Source organism: Corvus kubaryi, unplaced genomic scaffold (genome assembly GCF_017639235.1).
Source record: "Corvus kubaryi isolate FWS band 111438036 unplaced genomic scaffold, C.kubaryi_AGA036_p1.0 137, whole genome shotgun sequence".
Classification (NCBI taxonomy): Eukaryota; Metazoa; Chordata; class Aves; order Passeriformes; family Corvidae; genus Corvus; species Corvus kubaryi.
Window position 1 is genome coordinate 902,775 of NW_024580671.1, and position 20,631 is coordinate 923,405.

The 20,631-nt window shown below is 38.6% G+C and overlaps 1 long non-coding RNA gene across 1 annotated transcript in view; it reads right to left on the reverse strand.

Annotated features, from left to right (window-relative positions):
• The window catches only part of LOC121659493, an 87,771-nt gene extending 67,475 nt beyond the window's left edge, over positions 1-20,296 (reverse strand). Inside the window, exon 1 of the long non-coding RNA XR_006014355.1 lies at positions 17,999-20,296. This is a non-coding gene — a long non-coding RNA (uncharacterized LOC121659493). The remainder of the gene's footprint in view (positions 1-17,998) is intronic.
• Positions 20,297-20,631: the final 335 nt, after the last annotated feature.

Below are 20,631 nucleotides of genomic sequence, written 5' to 3' on the forward strand. Positions count from 1 at the left end.
TCCTTCCTTCCTTCCTTCCTTCCTTCCTTCCTTCCTTCCTTCCTTCCGTCCTTCCGTCCTTCCTTCCTTCCTTCCTTCCTTCCTTCCTTCTTTTCTTGTTACTTCCCCAAACTTTAACCCTCTTGGACCACAAGGACATCCCATTTGTGATCCACAGCACTACTGAACAATTACTGGTGTTCACCTTACCCCTGCTGTAAGTAATCGGGGCATCACTCACTGATGTCCTTAGTTTCTATTATAGTAGTATATAGTAGTCCTGTTCGTCACCAAGGTCCCTTTAGCCTAAATGCTGTTTAATTAAATATTCTGTAGCTATATATCACAGCAGAGTGTGAAGAACTGGGAGACAACATAACTTTGTCAATGTGCTGTTTGCCTGGATTAATTAACTTTCACAATTTTAATGGTCAGACAGCATGCTGGTGTTACTATACTGATTTTGGTTTAGGGATAAGTACAGGGCTGGTGAGGACTTCAAACTAATGTACCATGTCACTCTACATATCAATAGAAACAGTCCCTGCCCCAGAATTCCTTATAGCCTGATAGGCAACACAGACAAGAGGGTAGCTGGAGCGCAAAGGCATGGAAAGGAGAATATCTATGGGCACAGCCACTGGCCTGTTCCTGAGAGTGAGCCTGTGCACTCAGCTACCTACTCTTGCTGCCCCAGTAGCAGATGCAGTCTTAAGCACATAAGAGCTGTGAAACTCAACTCAGACAAGCTGACATCCTTCTTAATTATGTTGTGCAAATGGACTCATTTCATTCATGAGTGAAGTATGTCCACATCAACACTTGAAGGAAACAAATATAAGCCCTGCTTGTTTCAACCTGGCTATAAGTCTAACATGAAATAGCTTTGTACAAGATCAGGTCTAAGTTGTGGTCTCCTGCATTGCCATGCTGCTACAGAGCCTGACTACAGAGAGGAAATGTGCTTGAGCAAGGATTTACCACTCCAGGCAAGTGATACACTCTGGTTTATAAGTATAAATTTCCACAGATAGGAGAAGCATTTTTTTCCTTAGCCACAATAGATGCTGATATGTGCCTTAGCTGGGATCTATTGTGCTCCTTGCTGATGGCTGCAAGGTAGCATGGTAAGTGGATCCTGTGCTGGCCAACAATATCACAGTGACAGATGAGTATTATGATAATCACAAGGTACTGGATAATCACCTCTGTTACTTACCTCACTGCCTGAGCCTCAACTCTCATCTTCAGAATAAGGAGTAATTTAACTGCAGTCAAACTCCCTGATTTTGTGCTGCTCCAGACAAGACTCTGACCTGAACCTGGCCCTACATGTTTTTCTCAAACATTCAGAATAAAATGAATATTTGAAGATTATGCTTCATTTTAGATAAATTGGCCATTGAATGTAGGTGTTCAGTTCATCTTCAAGAAATGTGAACTACAGATCATCCAAGGCAATGGATCTCATTTATTACTCTGTAATGTTTGGTACTCTGTAACGTGAGCAACTGCATCACTGAGATTTTTCCCTGTGACTGAAAAATTTTTTTAAGGGCCCAGTAAAGTGTTATCCATCATCATATATATCAATTAAAAAAAAAAATCTGACAAAGCATAATACTAATTCTTTTTGGTGAAAAGTTCTCAGTTCAGGTTCTGTGCAGCAGCAGCAGAAGAAAGCAGGGCTGTTTACCACAGCACACATCTCACAAAAGCTGCTGGTATTCAGCTGAGTGTCTGATTTCTCTGTTTGAAAGAAGAGTCCACTGGGTGCAGTTAAAATGCAAAGGAGAATATAAAAAAGTGGAATCCTGTGTGGGTGAATAAGCAGTTTCTTTGAAGCTCAAATCTGACACATATTTCAGAGCTCAACAGAAGCAAAAATCAATTCTCAGATTACTCTTCTTTCTGGCTTTGGATGAACTTGAAAGGAGAGCTGACACCAGCATGTACAGACATGTCCACAACCATTTCTGGGCCCTTCACATTTCCAGGAACAGGCAAAAACAACCAACATGAGGAAATAGCTTGGCAGATAGAGCCAGAACGTTGTCTCAATTTTTTTATTACTCTTACCTACTTCAAGTGACTGACCCCTGGAAGACCTGGGGTTTCTCTTTCCTAAAGCTCCAGTTGAATATTTGCCCTCTGGGGAATGTTAGCTACAGATTCTAATGAGAACAGAGACAATGTGGCTCTGCCTTCTGCATCAGTAGCTCCAGGATCAGACAAGTAGAGACTTGTGTTATTCCTCCCCTCCTTACCTTCCCCTCAGCCAACAAACCTCCCTTCTCACTTGACGAGTAGAGGAAGAAGGAGATGGAGAGGGAAGTATGAAATGAAGAGCAATTTATTGCTTACCCAGAGAAATTCCCCAGCAGACTAGGGCCACTGGATCACGTCTCAAGCAAAACCTGGGGCTGATATCTGAAGACATCAAACCATGTGGCAGGAGGAGCCTGAGGTTCTGCTGATGCCCTGAGAACCTGCATGGGATGGGAACCTGGTCCAGCACACTGCTCCACAAATAACAGTGTAATCCATGGTCAAGGGCTCAGCTTCATCTACCCTTGGCCATGAGATGCTGATGGCAGGCTCCCATCCTTACCCATCCTGTGGGCCATCTGTCCAGGAACCACACCTATCCTTCAAACCCAAGCCCTTACTGAAAATGTTCATGTGGCTGAAAGCCTTTGAAAACCATGGGATGGAAATTTTCTATACAAAATGCCATGATTGGTGGTGGAAAATATTTTGTAGGAAGTTTATTCACAATTATTCCTGTTTAACTGAAATAGAAATGTATAGTGGATTCTTTTGATTATCTAAGTACTGCATTAAGAAAAGCGATTCGCCCAGCATCAGGGGGTTCACAGGCTCTTCCCACCACTTTACATTCTGCTTTGAGCAATGTCCAAACTCAATTTAACATTTATATCCTCTTCCTAGCGTTGTTATGAGGTAATGGTTCTCTTAATCTAAATCTTATCTGCCCAGCTGCAGTTTTTATATTTTCCTCTGACTGTGTTAGTCACATAAGATCAAAGGACATGAGAATTCCGTAAATCTTTCAGAGCTTAAGATTATAAAGGTGGAATCTATTTTATCAGTTAACTTTATCAATGCTCTGCAGTCTGAACTGGATTTGAAACTCAAGTGAGTAGCACTCATTAACAAAAGAAATAAAATGCACCATGAGAAAAATTTAGTCTATTAATGTCTGCAACTTTTCACTTACAATAACAGAAATAGATTAAATGTACAACAAAGAGTGGAGAAAAATAAAGTCTATCTCTTTATTTCTCTCCTTCTCTATCGTTGCTCAAATAAGATATTTATGTATTCGTTGTCATTAAAAAATTGGTTTATGATTTTATTCAAGCAATACTCCAATAAAGGCAGAGAAATTAAGTTTATCTGAGTATAAATTGAATATCATCAATCTGTATATAGATCTATCACCTTTCAGAAGGCATCAGTTACGGAGTTTATTAGATTTTAGGCATGAACTCTACAGCAGAAGGAACAGTGAGGCCTGGATTGTGGCTGATGCTTCTGTGTGGTCTGTAAATGAATGTGTGCATGGATGTTTATGGACATGTGAGTGTTCCTCTGTAAAACATCTTGCCAGAAACTTTTCTAAGGATTAGGCAGCTGACCAGCTTCTGCAAGCCTGTCATCATTTGCCCAACCTCTCTCACTGCCTTCCAAAGGGAAATTTTCTCCCCAGGAAAAAGAGTGCTACTTGCTTGTCCAGAAAGGAAATTAAATAACTCAACAATTATGACCAACAGAATGCATTGTGAAGATAGTCAGTCCTGAGAAATTTCATCTTTGTCAGGCTATAATTTCTATTCTCTAGTTAAGTGGTTTTTGAATTTGGGTTGGTTTTAAAAGGTGGAAGCTGAGGCAACATGCCATGTGGCTATGAAACTGTATCACAGGGCAGATCTCTGCCCTTCCTAGTGGTGTGAGCATCCAGGAAGAGACACCGCTCTGGCAACTGTTCCAGCCCTGACTCTGCACCTTATCAAATCCACATCAGCAATATTTAGAAGCCAGAGCACAATTTCTATGCCATGTCAAAGCTCCATTTTGAAAAATGTCCTCACCAAGCAGAGCAGCTTTGCTTTGATGATCCATTACTATGCATAATTTCAGGGAGACATCAAGCAAGGAGGCACAAGTGGTTTTTTGCTATGTGCTACAACAAAGTGAAGAGGAGAAAGGGTTAATTTCTAACCCTCTTGGAGGTGGAGAAAGGCAAAATGGCTGTTACCCTCCATCCACAAAATATGAGTCATTAACATGAAGATATGTTTATTGAAGAGCTTTTAGATCATATTTAAATAGCCCATCTTTAGGGGCTTAGGTACAGTCACAAGTCACAATATTCTTCCACTTCTCATAAAAGTGAGGCAACTAACCTGTGATGTATTTATTCTATACAGCCAATTTTCTATCAAAGACATTTTCATATCTGATCAGTACATATCCCAATCTGCTTATAGTCTCAAATGAATCTTCTGTAACTTCAGAGTTGCAATGAAGAGGAGTGTGCAGCCTTTACATGGGTGGCCCTTTCAGTCAAGAACAGTTCACCAGCACACCTGTATTTTCCAAGACAACCAAAAGCCAAAGAGAGACAAAACATACTTCTCTGATTTTGTGTGACCTAGAAGGAAGACTACATAGTATGTAGATGCGATAAATTGGATTAAACCTCTGCAATGAAGAGAGAGTTGCAAGGTTTCTTTAGGGTAAGATAACAAGGCTACAAACATCTCTGTGTAACTTTTGGTGAAACCAGAGCAGTGTCTTCATTAAAGGCTTTTATGACCCTATCTAGCTTCACTTGCCCATGGAAAAATGTCTCTGGCTCTTATTATTATTGTATGCATTAAAGAACCAGCAAATGAATTTAGTGTAATAGGAGAGAAGAGAGCAAGGAAGAACCAGAAACAAGGAAGAGCCAGAACAAGTACTAGTAGCTATTCTTCAGAAATGCCTGAAAAGACTTTTACAGGATGAGTGTTCCCACAGGAGAGCTTAGAAGTATCACCAAAAGAGTGGTTTCTTAACAAGTTTCTGCTGTGTGAGGGGAAATAGGACTTTGTATACCCCTTTTAAACAAACACATTGGCAGCAAAGATGATCAGTTCCACTCACTCCATCAGTGAGCTAAAAATTATTTTCCTATTGGATCCTAGCCAAAGCTATCTTGTGCCATGGAAAGATCATGATTGATTTCAGTTCCAGTGGATGTTGTCCTTAGGCCCCGTACTGAGGCTTCCTATTGCACCTCCCTTAATGCAAGGCTTGCAGAGGAAGACTCAGCCTGGCCTTCATCTGTCCCACTACAGGTTTGACTGGCACTTAACAGCAGTGGCTCTCTAGAGTACAGCAGAGAAACAATGTCATTTCTTACCTGCCTTTGGCCCATGGAGATGAGTCTTGTTCAAGAACTATTTTCCATACAGGTAGAAAAGTATGCTAAGAGAGGGATTTTGAAATCAGTACATCTTTCTGTATCAGAAACTGTAATTTCCTATTAGCAGCTCTACCCAGAGACATCAGAAAGTGAAGTACTTATGTCTTTAAGCTGAATGGCAATTCTGTTGAATTAAGCACATATGCAAGAATTTTACTGGCTGGCTTCTCTTGCAGAATACATAAACAAATGAAGTCTATTAAAAAATAATGACAATATTCAAAATAATTTGGTCTCAGGCTCAGAACTAAGCAAATTTAGAAATATATGGGTTTGACTGACCTTTTACTGGGGATTAAGATCATGGTGACACACAATTAGTGATGTAAACCAAGAAACATTATGTCTAATTTAGGGACATATATCAGATGTGAGGGAAACAATTGGAGAGAATGGTGTTCAGGAAGAAAGGGTAGCATGACAGATTATTTTGAATGTTTTTGTGCATGTTTATTTTTACACTTAAAGCTAGATCACATAAGTAGCAGAGATCTCTATTATCTCTCTGCCCAGCAATGCACTGAGCAGCTGCAGGGGCAGAGCCGTGCTCATGGAGTTCTGTGTACGTCATGAGATGGGAGCCAGCAGTGTGTGCAGCAGGCACAGCATCAGCATCAGAGCCTCTTAAAGCTCCAAAGGAGCAGCTACATCCCTCACGCCTGTGAGCAATGATGTATTTATACAGTGGGCCCCCACGGCTCCAGGGGATACCTAATTTCAAACTCCAATCATTTAAATTCTCATATATATATATATATATATATATATATATATTTACTGAAGGGGCTGTGAGCCGTTAAAAGGAAATGACTGAGAATAAATGAATTATTGTTTTGAGGAGGTGGCTCTGTGTCCCATTTTTTCAAAATACAAAGGCAGACACATAAATCTCAGGTACTCAGCTGGCAAGATGTAGGAAGTTCAAAGTCAAGGCTGCTACTCTGTCCTTGGTTGACCTTTTGTTGCCCTGTGATTTTAAGAACTTCAGTGTGTGTGATCTTGTTTATAAAATGTGTCACAGTACTTATTAACAGGGGTGCAAATTCTGCCTGCCTGCAATGAAGGCAGTTTTTATCTGTTTAGCAGTTGCTTTATCCAGTGTGCATCCAGGATGAAACCGGCCCAAGGCAAAAGTGAATGCCACAATCCTGCCCTTCGTTCTGCAGGTTTGCCCACTCAGTCAGTACCCCTTATTTACTGCGAGTGGTCTGCATGGACTGATTTAAACCGTCCTTTATCATGTGACAAGAGAGACAGAAATTATCCAGGAAACCATTAAAGCAAGTGCTTATGAAGATGTCTGCTGCATCTGACCTACATTTCACCCATCTGTTACGAATCTGATTTATGGAAAAACTGAAATTATAATACTTTCTGAAAGCCTAAACACTTTTATCTTGGCCTAATTTTGTTGAGTCACATCCTTTTTTTGATACCTGTCTGTCTTCTTACTAAACCAAGATACTTACACATAAGACCTAGAATGATAATGTTCCTAAGCCCCAACCGATTATTTTCTCTGATGTCAGACATAAGAGATGCATAACAACATAGAAGTCAGGATAAGGAAATGGTGGAGCAGCACCAAGTAGGAGAAATTACAGGCTTTGCTGTGTGATTGCCAGCTAGAAGCCTTAGCAGGTCAGCAATCTGAATGATTATTTATTCAGAGCAGATTTGCAAGGAACCAAGCATCTTTTTGCTAATTTCAGTGTCAGAGACATACAATGCTCTGTCACATTAGGAAAAGGAGGGGAAAGAGCACAAGTGCTACAGAAAAGGATCTGGGAAATGAAGCTTTAATAAATTCTGCTGCAGTACGCCATCTGTTCCAATGGGAAATCTATGCTGTCATAAATCTGAGTGTTGTGGCTAGAAAGACTAAGGGCATGCAACCCAAATTTGTAGACACTGTGTCATGAAAACTACAGGATAGAGCTGAGGCCTTAATGTGATGAGGTTGGACTCTTTTCTGGTTGGGAATACTTCTTGATAATTCTTTTGTCCCCTTTATTTAATTCACTACATAAGCTCAGTAGGTGACAAGGTTTGTAACAAAAAACTAACACAAATATTGACAAAAAATTGACCTGTGTTCATTTACTTTGAGTAATTACCAAGTTTAGCAATATGTTTTCTACTCCTTTTGGTGGGCAGAATTTTCACAAGGGGAGGGTTCTGACAAAATCACAGACCTTGGACTCTTAGGGAATAAAAGTCAGGTGGGAATCTGACAATAAAGAGGACTAATGTACCTGGGCAAAATCTGAATCTTTCCTCTCTGTGTCTCTTAATTCCTACCTGACTGGAAAAAAGGTAACAAGAGCAAGATGCAATATAATTAATTATTTTTTAATTAAATTTCCTATTACCCACAAACCATATTCATGAACAAGGACTCCTTAAAGGTAGCAAAAAGAGACCAAAAATGAGCGTCTGTTCCAAGGAATGGCTAATATAATCTCTTTATTTCTCTTTTTTATTATTCACCTGTGCACAAAATACCTGCTAATGTTGCTTAGAACAGGGATAATAACATCACAGGCTGGCTAATATGTGTGTTCTGTGACAGAGGTCTTTTGAAAGGGATTTCTGTCTTTCTTCCATGACTACCAATGTCTTCTCCAATGTAATATAAACAAGTTCTAACATAAATACAAATGGAGTTCCTGCTTAACATTTGCTATTTTTCAGTACCATTCAGGTACAGCTAAGTCACAGAAATGCAGTGGAAAATTCTGATATCCATGCAGGATTTTAAAAGAAAAAGGTAACTTATTTTTGCAGAACTGTCACTATCTAGAAAATGTTGTAGCCCACTTAGAACTGGGACAGGAGCTAATGCATACAGGGCATGCAGTATGCAAAAGCATACTTTTGTCAGTGTTGGGCATGTAAGGTCTTACAAGCACACTTTAAAATAGGCCTTCCTTTCCCTGTTCAATCAGCTTCCACAGTTTCCACTGAACCACGGTTTGAAAAATCCTTTATTCAGACACAGAAAACCCCTTTTTTTCACTTCATATATATTCATATACATTTATTGGTGTTGTAAATAGAAGAGATAAGCCTATTAAAATCAGGGTCCATCTCTAAGCAAGAAAGACTTGAATAAAAAATGTGCAGACCAATGGTAACAAGAAAGCTTAGTCATAGCTAGTGACATAAAATAGTAATGTAATATATGCTCCTTTTGAAGCACAGGCAATTGTGTGTTAATAGGAATTAAAGTCCACCAGTTTGTTCATGTAGGGCAATTTAAAAATTGGGAATTTTGAATGGACTGGAGGGCTAAGACAGGTTCTTCACATACTGATGCTAGCAAGCTTTTTTTCAACATAATGCTTACAAAATCTATATCTTTTCCAGATGATCCTTATGACTAACATGCAAGATGCACATCATAGGACTACTGGTCAGAAGTGCTTGACTCTCAATGGTTCTATTGGATCAAATCCCTGGACAGCTTTTATATTCACTACCCACTGCTTTTGCATTTATTTAGCTCAGGAACAGGTACCCACTGTAACCAGAATTTAGAATTGCTAGAATGCCCCCATGACAAGAATATCATTTCTGTGAGGTGGTTCCAGGAACTGGCCACTTACAGAAATATGGAAGCTAAAGATTGCATGTCCAGCTGTGCTGGGATTTTTATGCACTTTGGAACTGTGATTCATCCATGTCTCTGAATGCTGAAACTGCCTTATTAAGGGGTAGTGCTAAAAAAAAGGTGTTGACATCCATGAGAAGTAGACAATGTATATGTTGTTCAAACCAGGTATAGGATAAACTGTCTCTCTTTACCCTCCCGACACCTTTTGCCCTCAGGTAGAAGAATGGGGAGGATGTGGTGAGAGGTGGCAGAATAGAAGACAAGAAATTCCAGCAGTGCTCAGAAGAGGGAGGGTTGCAGCACCAGAGAAATGCTTTGGAAAACATTTTGGGCTTCTCTGCTACAAAAACAATCTGTGTTTACTAGGTGCTTTGTGATGCACTTGCAAACTGAACAACCTGCAACAGCCCCATGAAATAGGTAAGACAGAGAAAGTTGAAAATAGCAATGGATCAGCAAGCACACAGTGAGCTGTAAGAGAGATGGTTCAAGCTTGTGCTTCATTCTGCAGGACTCATGACCGCAAAGAAAAGGCTTGCCTTGCTGGAGCAAAGGGTAGGAACAGATACACTTACTCAGATTCTCAGTGTGAATCAATGAGTGTAAAAACACAGAAGAATCACAGTGTGTGATATACAATACCTGACAGCATTCACCCAGATATTTCACCTAAAGAGCTGAGGAAAATTTAGGACATAAATAAAAGTGTCTTCTAGAAACTTTGTGGTAGGTTTTCACAATTAAAAGGTAGACTTTCTCAAGGAGTTAAGTAATTGCCGTCATGCTGTCTTAAAATCTGAACTTGAAGATGATAGCCACTGAGGAGATTATGGTTTGATTTATCATTTGTATTGTGTAGGACACAGAAAGGGAAAAAAAAAAAGAAATCTGCCCTGATCTTTCAAAGAAATGTAGGCACCTATCCCTGGGCACTACTTGAATGAATGGAGGCTTTTGTCTGTCACCCTGACTCAGGCACCAAAGATCTAAAGTGCTGTCAGACATCTAAGTCTTTGTCCTTAATAGGAAAACTATTTTATTTCTCATTTATAACAGATCACTACATAGGAAGCCTAACTACTACCAGAAACAAAGCTCTGTGCCCTGTATGCCTGGATGGTCCCTTGCAGGGCAACAAAGTCCTTTGTTGGATCTACACTTGTCCAGTACCACAGCGGACATGACAGATATCACAAAAAATTGGATTCAGATGTCCCAAATGCTAAACTAATAACACCTAAAATTTCTATTTCTCATGACAGAACCTTAGTGGCACAGAAAAGACAGACAATTTGGTTTGTGTACGGTTATGCTGCATTACACATCCTTCTTGAACAGCAGGCTCAGGTTCATATTTTGAGGTCATCATCTGAGTTGCTGGCACCATTTGAAAGAAAATTGCCTCATTCAGACAAAAACTGGAGACTGCCCATGATTTGCTGAAGAGACAGGACAGTGAATATCCATGGTATAGCTAAGCAATTGTTTTGACCCTCAGTCTGGAAACACAAATGAAGACTAAGTGATTTCCACTGTTTCCATTGGTTGGAAACACTCTGTTTACAGTCTTGTTACTATTATATAATAGAAATTGTGAAAAAAAGGGGATAAATATCGAGTTTGTTGAGAGTCATTATGACAGGCTGACATCAGAATAGTCATCCATCAAGCTGTCTCTTTGGTCTATATAAAGATTATCAAATATAGAATATCAAAATTATCAAATGGTATTTCAAAGTGCTAATCTCTGCCTAAGTAATGCGTTAGCAGCTGTACTGTATTCCTAGGAGAGGAGTCCTTCTTTCCCAAGAGCTCAGGAAAGCATCCCACTCATGTGGGATGTTTCCACATCCCTCTGCTGCCACAGGACTCTTTTTCTCTTACTTCTATTGAATCCATAGTTAAAGTGGAAAGTCTGTGAGTGTTCCCTCGTAACAACTTGTGCAGAATTTTGTCTACAACACCTACAGAGAAGGTCAAAGGGAGATTGGTACATCTGACTCAGGAAGGAAGGACTGAATCAGCTATACAAACAAAATAAATCTGTATTATGGAGTAAAGAGATTGACCTTTAGACATGGCAACGATAGCAGAGTGGAACAGTCATAAAGTTGTTAACCAAATGATTTGGTTTATGACAAGCTTGAATCAAACTGAAAAATCTTTTTTTAATCTTTCATTTCTGCAATGCATTGTTGCAGCATTAAATTGTCTTCTGTGAACAAGTTTTAGTTAGGTATCTAACAAAATGAAAAATCCCACATTTGTTGCATAATAAGTCCTGAGCTGGTTTGGGGTCGGATATCTCCTGGACTTTATTTCTTAAACATAAAAATTACCAGAAGTTCCCAGAATTAAAGATTTGTAATCCTGAGCATTGTGATAAATGGTTACAGGCTGAAAATGTGAACTTAGCTAAAATGAAAAATTCTCTATACACAGCAACAAAAAAAACACTCAGAATTTTTTTCAAAGTGGGACCTTAAAAGCCGAATGTATAACTCTTTAGATTTTTACAGAGTACCAGTGATATATGGACTGGAGTACATTTTCTGTGCAGACACACCTGAGTTTGTTCCACAGCACTAAAAACACTGTGCAGTTTACCCTTGAACCTGAGCCCTACAAGCCACTTTAGATCTGAAAACATTATGACCAAGAACAAGGAGCAAATATTAGGCATTGCACAGACATGTGAAATGTGTCTTGCTGTAAGGAGTCTGCAATACAAATAAACAAGATAGGGAATGACAGGAGGAGATAACACTGAGGAAGTGATTTGTCTAACAATGGCTGACTGCAGTATAGCATCTGGCTCCCCACGCTTCATAAGTTCAAGTCACAAGTGTTTTTGCCCATTTTACAGGCTTGTCCAAATACAATTCTGATACTTATTTTAGAAGTCTTAGTGTCAAAACATAGTGTTATTCACTTACCAATGAGATTAAAACACCTTTAAACACCTCAAATCATTCCACATACCTAGTGAGAAAACTACAGTTTATAGATTCTTGTGCTCCAGACACCAGTGGACTGTCTTTATTCTCTCTTCTAATGAGTGATTAAATGATCAATGTAAAGAGACATGTATCCTATCACCTGGGAAACCGTGTTCTTAAAAGGTTGTTCATTTGGACACTACTGGTCAGAGTACCACGGGGCATGGAAACAGTGGTGCTTCCCAAAATAAAAAGAGAATGTGTAGCCAGAGCATTGATCTAAGGCAGTTTGTGCCTTCTTTCTACCAAGGTACAGTGCAGGATGCTTTCAGGAAAAATGCCAATCCTCTCATAATGGATAATTGTTTTAGACTATTCTGTTGTCTACGAGTGCTGAATCTCATCTTAATGGCAGCTTGAGATATGTGGTCTGCTACATAATAGGACATTATCTGAGAAGTTCGTTCCTCTTTTTACATTTTCAGTAGGCTTTGGGGAATAACAGATGCAGACAACTGACAGAAAAACATTTTTACTTCCTTTGCCCTTCCTCCCCTCCCAAAAGAACTGCTGGGAAGACACCCATTACCTCAGTTTGCAAACACACAATTGCCTCAGTCAACTGAGCGAGATGGAGAGGAAATGCAAGGGCAACCCACGAGTCTGAAACATAAGCTGTCCTTTCTCTGGCTGGCTACATGGCAGAGATGAGAAGCTGTCTGAGACAGACATAAGTGATATTTCAGTACCATGAACTCGCCAATCATTGTCACCTCTCTAAGGCAGGTTTACAGTGTATGCCAGAAAGCTGTTTCTAGTGACTGAACTGGTAGGTCCAGTGCAATAGGACTAGTTTGGAATTACTGGCTCAAATCCAGGACAAAAGTATTTAATCCTGAGCTATCTCCTCTTAGTCTCTTGCCTCTGTAATGTCTTTAAGTGAAAGACATGCACAGTAGCAACATGTTCAGGCCTTGCTGGTGGTTAACGCCACGAGTTTCTAGCTCAACAGAGCTCAACACTAATTCAAAGACAAGCATTAGATACTGCTGATTTACTTTTCTGAGCATTTTGCCTTCCTTAAGGGAATGTCAGAAAATATCATTGATAAATGAATGTTTTTTCTTAATGCTCTAAACTTCCAAGGTGATTAGAGGTTCTAGAGAATATTGTGGACATGTCAAGAGCAATGCCAGCAGCACTGCATAAAGAAGCACATCATCCAAATCAGTAGAGACCTTTAACCAAACGCTTGAGTCTCTCAACTGTGAGGAATAAAGAGCTAGGGGCATGATACTGGAGGTGAGAAGGCTACTGAAGGCATTCTTGGGGATGATCTTTTATATTCTCCTAGAAAATAAAAGACTTCCAGGGAGAGGAAACAAAAGACCTGAACAGCAGGAATATTTTGGGACTGAAGCCAGGAAAAAGAGTCAGTAACAAAGACTGGTAATTTTGCATGAATTGCTGTTTTGTGTTGTTGAGCACCAGGACACAGCTGGTGTACTGGCGAACCTGAGGTTTTGTATTAACTGTATTGAAATGATAATGAAGTTTTTATTTTATGATTGCAGATGTTAGTGGATTATTGTTATTAAGCCTATTAGTGTAATAGTACAAATATGAGTTTCCTTTTTCTTACCATCTTATTTGTTGTAGGCTAAATTAAATTTAGATAGGTATTAAATATTTTAAAACAACATAAAGGTCAATTAAGGAGATAAAAGCACAGAGAAGAAGGTAGAGTATTTTGTTTCAAATTCTTGAGAATTTGGAGTGAACTTACTGCCTTCTGCTATTTCACACTGGACACGCACTTAGTGGTTCTGGATGGTGATCCCAGGGACAGTTCGGGCAAAAAGGTTGTTTCATGAACCATTGAAAGAGCAATGGTCTGTTTTGCAAACCGCTTCCTCCCTGTGCCTCATTTGAAAAAAAACAACAAAACAACTAGAACTGCGAAGTATCTAACTTCCTGGAACATCTAGATTTCTGCCTGTCTAATGTGGAACATCTCAGAGCTGCTCCGTTTTCAGAGAGGAGGGTCTTCCTGTTCACATTTTCAGTGAATCAGTCTTTGTCTGAGTATCTCAGCTGAACACCCAAAAGGCTAAGTCTGATTGTCAATATTAGCTTATTTTCAGAATAGAATCCTAGAATCGTTAAGGTTGGAAAAGACTTTTAAGACCATTCAGTTGAGCCGTTAAAATACATCACTTATTATTCCAATTATTTATTGGCATTATAATACGTAACTCATTAGTCACCATGGGTATAATATAAAACACGTCAAATGGGTGTACCATGACATTTGACTTACTATGTATGTTTTAGGTATACATTACTTACATTAAGGCAATTCACTACCCTTATGAACTTGCAATCTCTCTGACCATTAGACAACAGTTAAGGACTTTCCCTGTACCACCCAGTGGTTGCTCCCCGCTAAGCAGCAGGATTTTTTTAAGACAGTACTTTCTGCCAAGTTACACTTACAAATGTGAAGCCCTGTTTTTTAATACACCTTTCCAGGCTGTTACATGTGGCCTTTGGCAGCTAACCAACCAGGCAGTGACAGGTGGTGGGGCACCAGAAGAAAGTCATGCTGCAATACAAGTAAGCACTGCGCTCTGACATGGGAATCTAGTACAGGAATCCTCAATTATGTTCAGAGCAAAGAAAATTGCAAAAGGATAATTCCACCCCCTTGTTTGGCTACAGGCATTTGGCTGTGGCTGATCCAGTGTCTGCTGATTCCCCTGAAGCCTTACCTAGGGCACAACACCCAGACAACATGTAACTGTTAAAATGAGCCTCTCTCTTTGTTCATGTGCGTGATCAGCCAGTTCAGCCACAAAATCATGATAACTGATTTCTCCCAGAGAGTACTAAGGTTTACTCTTCCTCTGAGCTGTGAATAAGGCCTCTGCTTTCAAAAGGAGGAATAAACTCTTGGTTTTGAAGACCTTGGGAAAGAACTTTAAACTCTTGTCTGTCTATGTGTGTACCTTGAGACATATAAACAAAATAAAACAGACACCGAAAACCCAGTTCTTGGAAATGATAAAATAAATATTTTCCACTTCCTTTTAACTATAGGAATTTATCAGATGTACTTTGTACACCACTCTCTCATCAAGAAAATTCATAATGATAAATACCTTGAAAAACATCTGGTTAGACACGAGGTTTACAATTCTTAATATTACTACTTTGTTTTTAGCAGTTCTTACTTAGTTTTATTCATTTTGCAATGAAAAAATGTTACTATAGAAAAAGCAGTGAAAAGGTTGATTGAGAAGTGATAGCTGTAAGGTGCAGGAAAAGACTGGTCAGACTTTTTTTATTTTCTTGTGAATCTCCCTAGGAGCAGAGCCACATAGAAGAGTCTGTATGTGTGTGCTGTGCACGTGTGCATGCATTTTATGTATACTTGAGCATTTGTACAGATATGCACAAACAAACTTTTATCCATTCTTAAAGAAGCTGTAGCCCAGTTTGCCACTTGAAGGCAGTCAGAATAAAATAACCATTAATCTTCCAGCACAGCATAGGCAGTGACAGGGTAAGCTCCCACATTATGCTGCCAACAAGCTTCCTGGACTGAGAAGTCCTTTCCTTTTTTGCCCTCTTGGCTGAGCCTACCTATAGACATGCCAACAAGCATTAAGAGTTATAGTGTTTTCTGTTATGACACCTGACTCATCAAGGTACTAAACCACCTGCTTGATTTTGAGCATGGGAAATATTTAATTATCCAGGCACATTCTCAACTCCCGTAGCTGAGCAGGCATGGGATTAGTCAGAAAACATAACTGGCAGCACTTACTCTCTCATTTCACACAGACTAACAAATGGTGACAGCAAAGAGTCACTGCTTTCCTGGCCTGTATCTGGATTGTTGCATTAGAGCCAACAGGCAAATAAACATTTTCTGTAAGTCTTGTACTCTCAGATTTTTTTATACATTCGTTTTAATTCAGGCCAAATTTCTGTTTCCAATATGTACAGGCAGTTTCCATTGCTTTATAAAAGATTGTATTTGCAACCATGGAAGGGATGTATATTCCACTCTTACCATCAGTGATGTTGAAGCTGCACTTTACTACAGCAAAGTTTATGGCTCTTTAGCAGGTCAAAGCCTAACAGTAAAGTGCTACAATCTTAGTGAGAAGATCATGTTAAAATGCAAGTGGAAATGGGAATAATCCTTTCCTTCAAAGTACGGAAAGTTATACAAAAATTATTGACCTCAAAAAATGTGGACAACTTTGACCTTTCCCTGAAGTATATGTCTGTCAAGAGGCAAGGTTGAAAAGGATTATATCAATTTATTTTTGTTTCTTTCACTATATCAATTTATTTCTGTCACATACTTAGTACTGAGAAGCAGAGTGCTGCTCCAAATTGTTTCAAAACGAACAGAGTAGCTTAGAATCCCCACACTGCAGACAAAAAGTAAAAAAAAAAAAATTGTGAGATGAGCTGTAAGGGCATGCCAAGGGATTCCGTTGAGTATTTAAGGTGGTCTTGCATTTGTGTCAACAGACTCTGGTTGATTTAGCATGATTATACTGATACGTAATTTAGTTGATGGCAGTTTGGAGCTAAAAGTGCCTTGTGATTTCAATGCATATCGTAGTACTGAAGCAAGGCCAACAGAAGATTCACATACCAAGCAGTTCTGCAAAATCAAGTTTTATTGGTTCATTTTGGAAGTCCAGAAGACATTCAGTGAAAATATAAGGACTGCTTTCCGAAGCTGATGTTACATGACTCGAAACAGCATGTATCTACCTTAATATCAAACCCACGCAAATGTTCTCTGTCACCGCTTAAAATTATACTGAAAAGCTTAAAAATGAAAATCTTACAAACAAGTCAAAGTAAAACCTTGACATTAAGTACATAGCTATTTCACTCTTCAGTTGATTTGGTTATGGATGCTAGGACAAAAACATGAATCTGACTAACTAGAAATAAGTGGATTTCTTATTAAAACTCATTCACAGAAAGTTCTGCCAGGAGCTAAACCTGCCCAAATGCAATCTTGACTTGGGCACATGTCCAGTAATAATTGAACAAGAAAATGAACAAGAGATTAACCTTTTTGAAACAGTCTCTGAAACCAGAATTTCCACAGTTTCACACTATGGCAACATGAATCAAGGGACCACCCCTCAGTTATACCTGTAATGACAGTGCTGCTCTACCTTTATCATTAGCAATGACTTCTCTTCTGCAAAGGGTTTAGATTTCAGAGAGTTTGCTTCTGGCAGAGTTCACTGCCTAGCTGGAAGTACTATCTTCGATAACAAGGAAGATGCACATCAGACTGTGCATTATTAACTACTCATGACCCTCAAAAGACCTGCTCAAACTTTTCAGATTGATATTACATCTTTGCCTGATTTCTACTAATTATAGTAGAATAATTTGCTTTACTAGCACTGCAAAATTAATCTTATATTTGAAAGAAATATTGTAAATTCAACCAGATGCATGAGAATGTTCTGTGTCACATATACATAACAAACTTATCAAACAAATATATGTTAATTATCTTTTAAAAACTGCTTGAATCATAATTTTAAGCAAGTACAAATAAGAAAATTAAATAACATCAGCATCAACAATCCAATAAGAACTGGGAAAAAATATTGTCAGTATTGTTTTCTGCTAAATTAGCATAAAAAATGTAATCCAGTTTTTAAAAAACAAGACAGAAAATACCCAGTGTATGGTGTTCTTCAAGACCCAGGGCTCAGAACAGCAGCCAGGTGAAAGAGATGTTACAGCACCCTGGGATGCCAAAAAGTTCTGTATTTACTTCTTCTCTTTCTGAATAGAAATTTCACACTGGATATGAGCTGCCCTCTTAGCAAACGCTTTTCTCAAAAGAAATGCATTTTATGGATTTTTTCTATATTGATAATTTAGTATTTTCCAGTTTCAAAGCATTCCACTTACCTCTCTGCAATTCAGCACGGTTTCTTATCAGCCATTTCATCACAGTGCCAAAAACCCAACCAAACAGGTGGCCACCACATCAACATGGCACCAGACCAACATTCCTCAGGCCAAATGTCAGCCATCAGCTTATCTGAAGTCACTGTGACATCTAATCTTCTGAGAAATCACCTTTACTTGTTAAAATAGAGAGGGTAATGTTCTACCCAATTCTCAAAGATTTGACAATGACACTGCTTTTAAATTTTTAACTCCCAAGTTTTGTATAACCATCTTCATATCTCCAATTCTTTGGGAAATTTTAGTTTATTTAGAAGTATTCTATAAATTTTCTTATACATATTCCTTCCAGAGCTGATGCTAACATAGAGCTACTGGATATGTGTGAATTTTTACAGTTTTCCTTGAGCAGTTTCTGAAGGTTGAGTTTATTTTGTTGACAGGAGACTGAGCATGTGCAGATGTTCCTGTTTTATATGAGTAGCAGCTTTGGAGTGTTAAGACTAATTCCAGTTGTGTGAAGGATACAGAGAAAGCAAAACAAAATTGCATTTTTTAATTCACTGCAGGCAAATTGCTACTGACCTTGAGGAAACTGTAAGAGAAGTGAGTTTGTGGGAAGTAATTTTTACTTAACCACCATGTGTAATTCTGCTTACACTACTGCAGAACCCTGTGAGGAAGTCAACATGAACCAAAATTTAATACACAATATGAGAACTATTAACATTTAATTTGGGATTATTTTATATAGATTAGTTTTGTATCAACAGTAATGAGTGCTTTGTTTCAGATTGTGGCAGTATTTATTCTTCACTGTACACTGACTGTAGGGTGATTGACAACTTCAAACTAAATGCCGGTAGCCCAAAATAATGTACTCCCTCTCTCAGCTTGTGCTTGAATATTCAAAACTGCAGATGTAGGAGTAAATTAGAAGACAGAGAAGTATAAAAAAGATTCAAATCTTACTGAGATTCAAAGTGCCGGATGTTTGACATTGGTTCACCTCATGAACTCTCTCTCCTTGGATAATTGCAATCGGACATTATCATGCCACAGAAAGGTTTCAAATTTAAGATTCTAGGCTTGAAAATTCTGTTCCATAATAATTCCCATAGAGCAGACCAATGAACTACTATGCTTTTCTCACCCTCTATGGACTTGCTGGATTAAATCCTGAACATGCATTTTTAAGAGATCCTTATTCAAATAAATAAATAAATAAATAATCTAATTATTTAAATCAGAGAGCCCAGTGAGGCTGATTCCTTCAATGTGAGGTTTTTGACCAGAATTGTATCAGCAAGGTTCATTGTGCATATGCCTCTCCACATGTCCAGTAGGCTGCAACCACAGCATTGAGTCCACGTGGATATGTCAATATTAAGCAATATTAATAGGTGCAAAATGAGTTTAAGACCCTATTATCTCACTTGCATAAGCAAACTACGTGCTTGTGCAACAATTTAGCATCTGGTTTTACAGCAATAATAAATTATTCATGTTCATTACTGCACTACTGCAATGGATAAAAAAGGAAAACCCACTTCAAAATGAAGACAGTCTGCAGTTACATCTTAACAGCCTTACACTTAGCACAGAAGAATCTGTGATACTTACCACTTCTGTTAAGTAAAATGGAGGCTACTCAAAATGAAAGAAGAAATGTTCCCCCACCCTCTGTCATGGCTGATCACCTGGAGAAAAGGCTTAACAGACTTAAATTTAATCATTCATGAATGTGGAGCATCAGTCAAAAGCTACAGCCTCCCCCTCTGAAAATTAACTAACAGATATTTTTGCACATATTCAGGCTGTTAGGCTTTGCAGAAGATTGCAGAAATAGTATCAAGTGACTTCAGCGATTCTGTAGACTCCATGGTCATGCAGTAAGTATGGAATATTTGAGTCTTTCCAGTCCCTAGTTAATATCTCCAGGCAATAAATATCAGTCTGTAAAGAAAGGATAGAATCTGGCAAGTACAGTGAGGGTGCCATGGATTCCTTCTCTGAATTGCTTCATAATGTTATGGAGACTAATAAGACGTTGTGAGACCTATAAAAATAATTTCCATCAATATATTTTTTCACTGCCATGAAGTATTGCACCTTTATGATTAATCCCTTCATCACAAAGAAAAAAATTAAAATGCTGACCTGAAACAGATTTACTGGTTTCTTTGACATGTCAGTATGTGAGTAGAATAATGGTTGTTTTGCACAGTAAGAAAAATCCAAACTATTTCCTTCCCACTTCTGCATTTCATTCTAGGTGTAGGATGAGTGAATGTTCAGTACATAGAGAACATGCAAAATGCAGGTCAGATTATCAATATATGATATCTGGCCACAGCCCAGCACAATCCAGAATTACTCCAATTTACACTAACTTATAAATATGTCCTAAAAGTAGAACTATCTATAAGATTGATATCTCTGTGCCAGTGGCAGAGCAGAAACAAATAACAGATGCAAAGCAGATTAAGTGTATATCAGACTTTTTCTGACATGTAAAAATTCAGTGAATTAAAAAGCAAAATGTTTCAGAATTGGGATTTTTTTCGTATTTCAGGGCATCTTTAGTGTAGAGCTGAATGAAATTTGGAAACCAGCCTAGAATTGCAACAGAA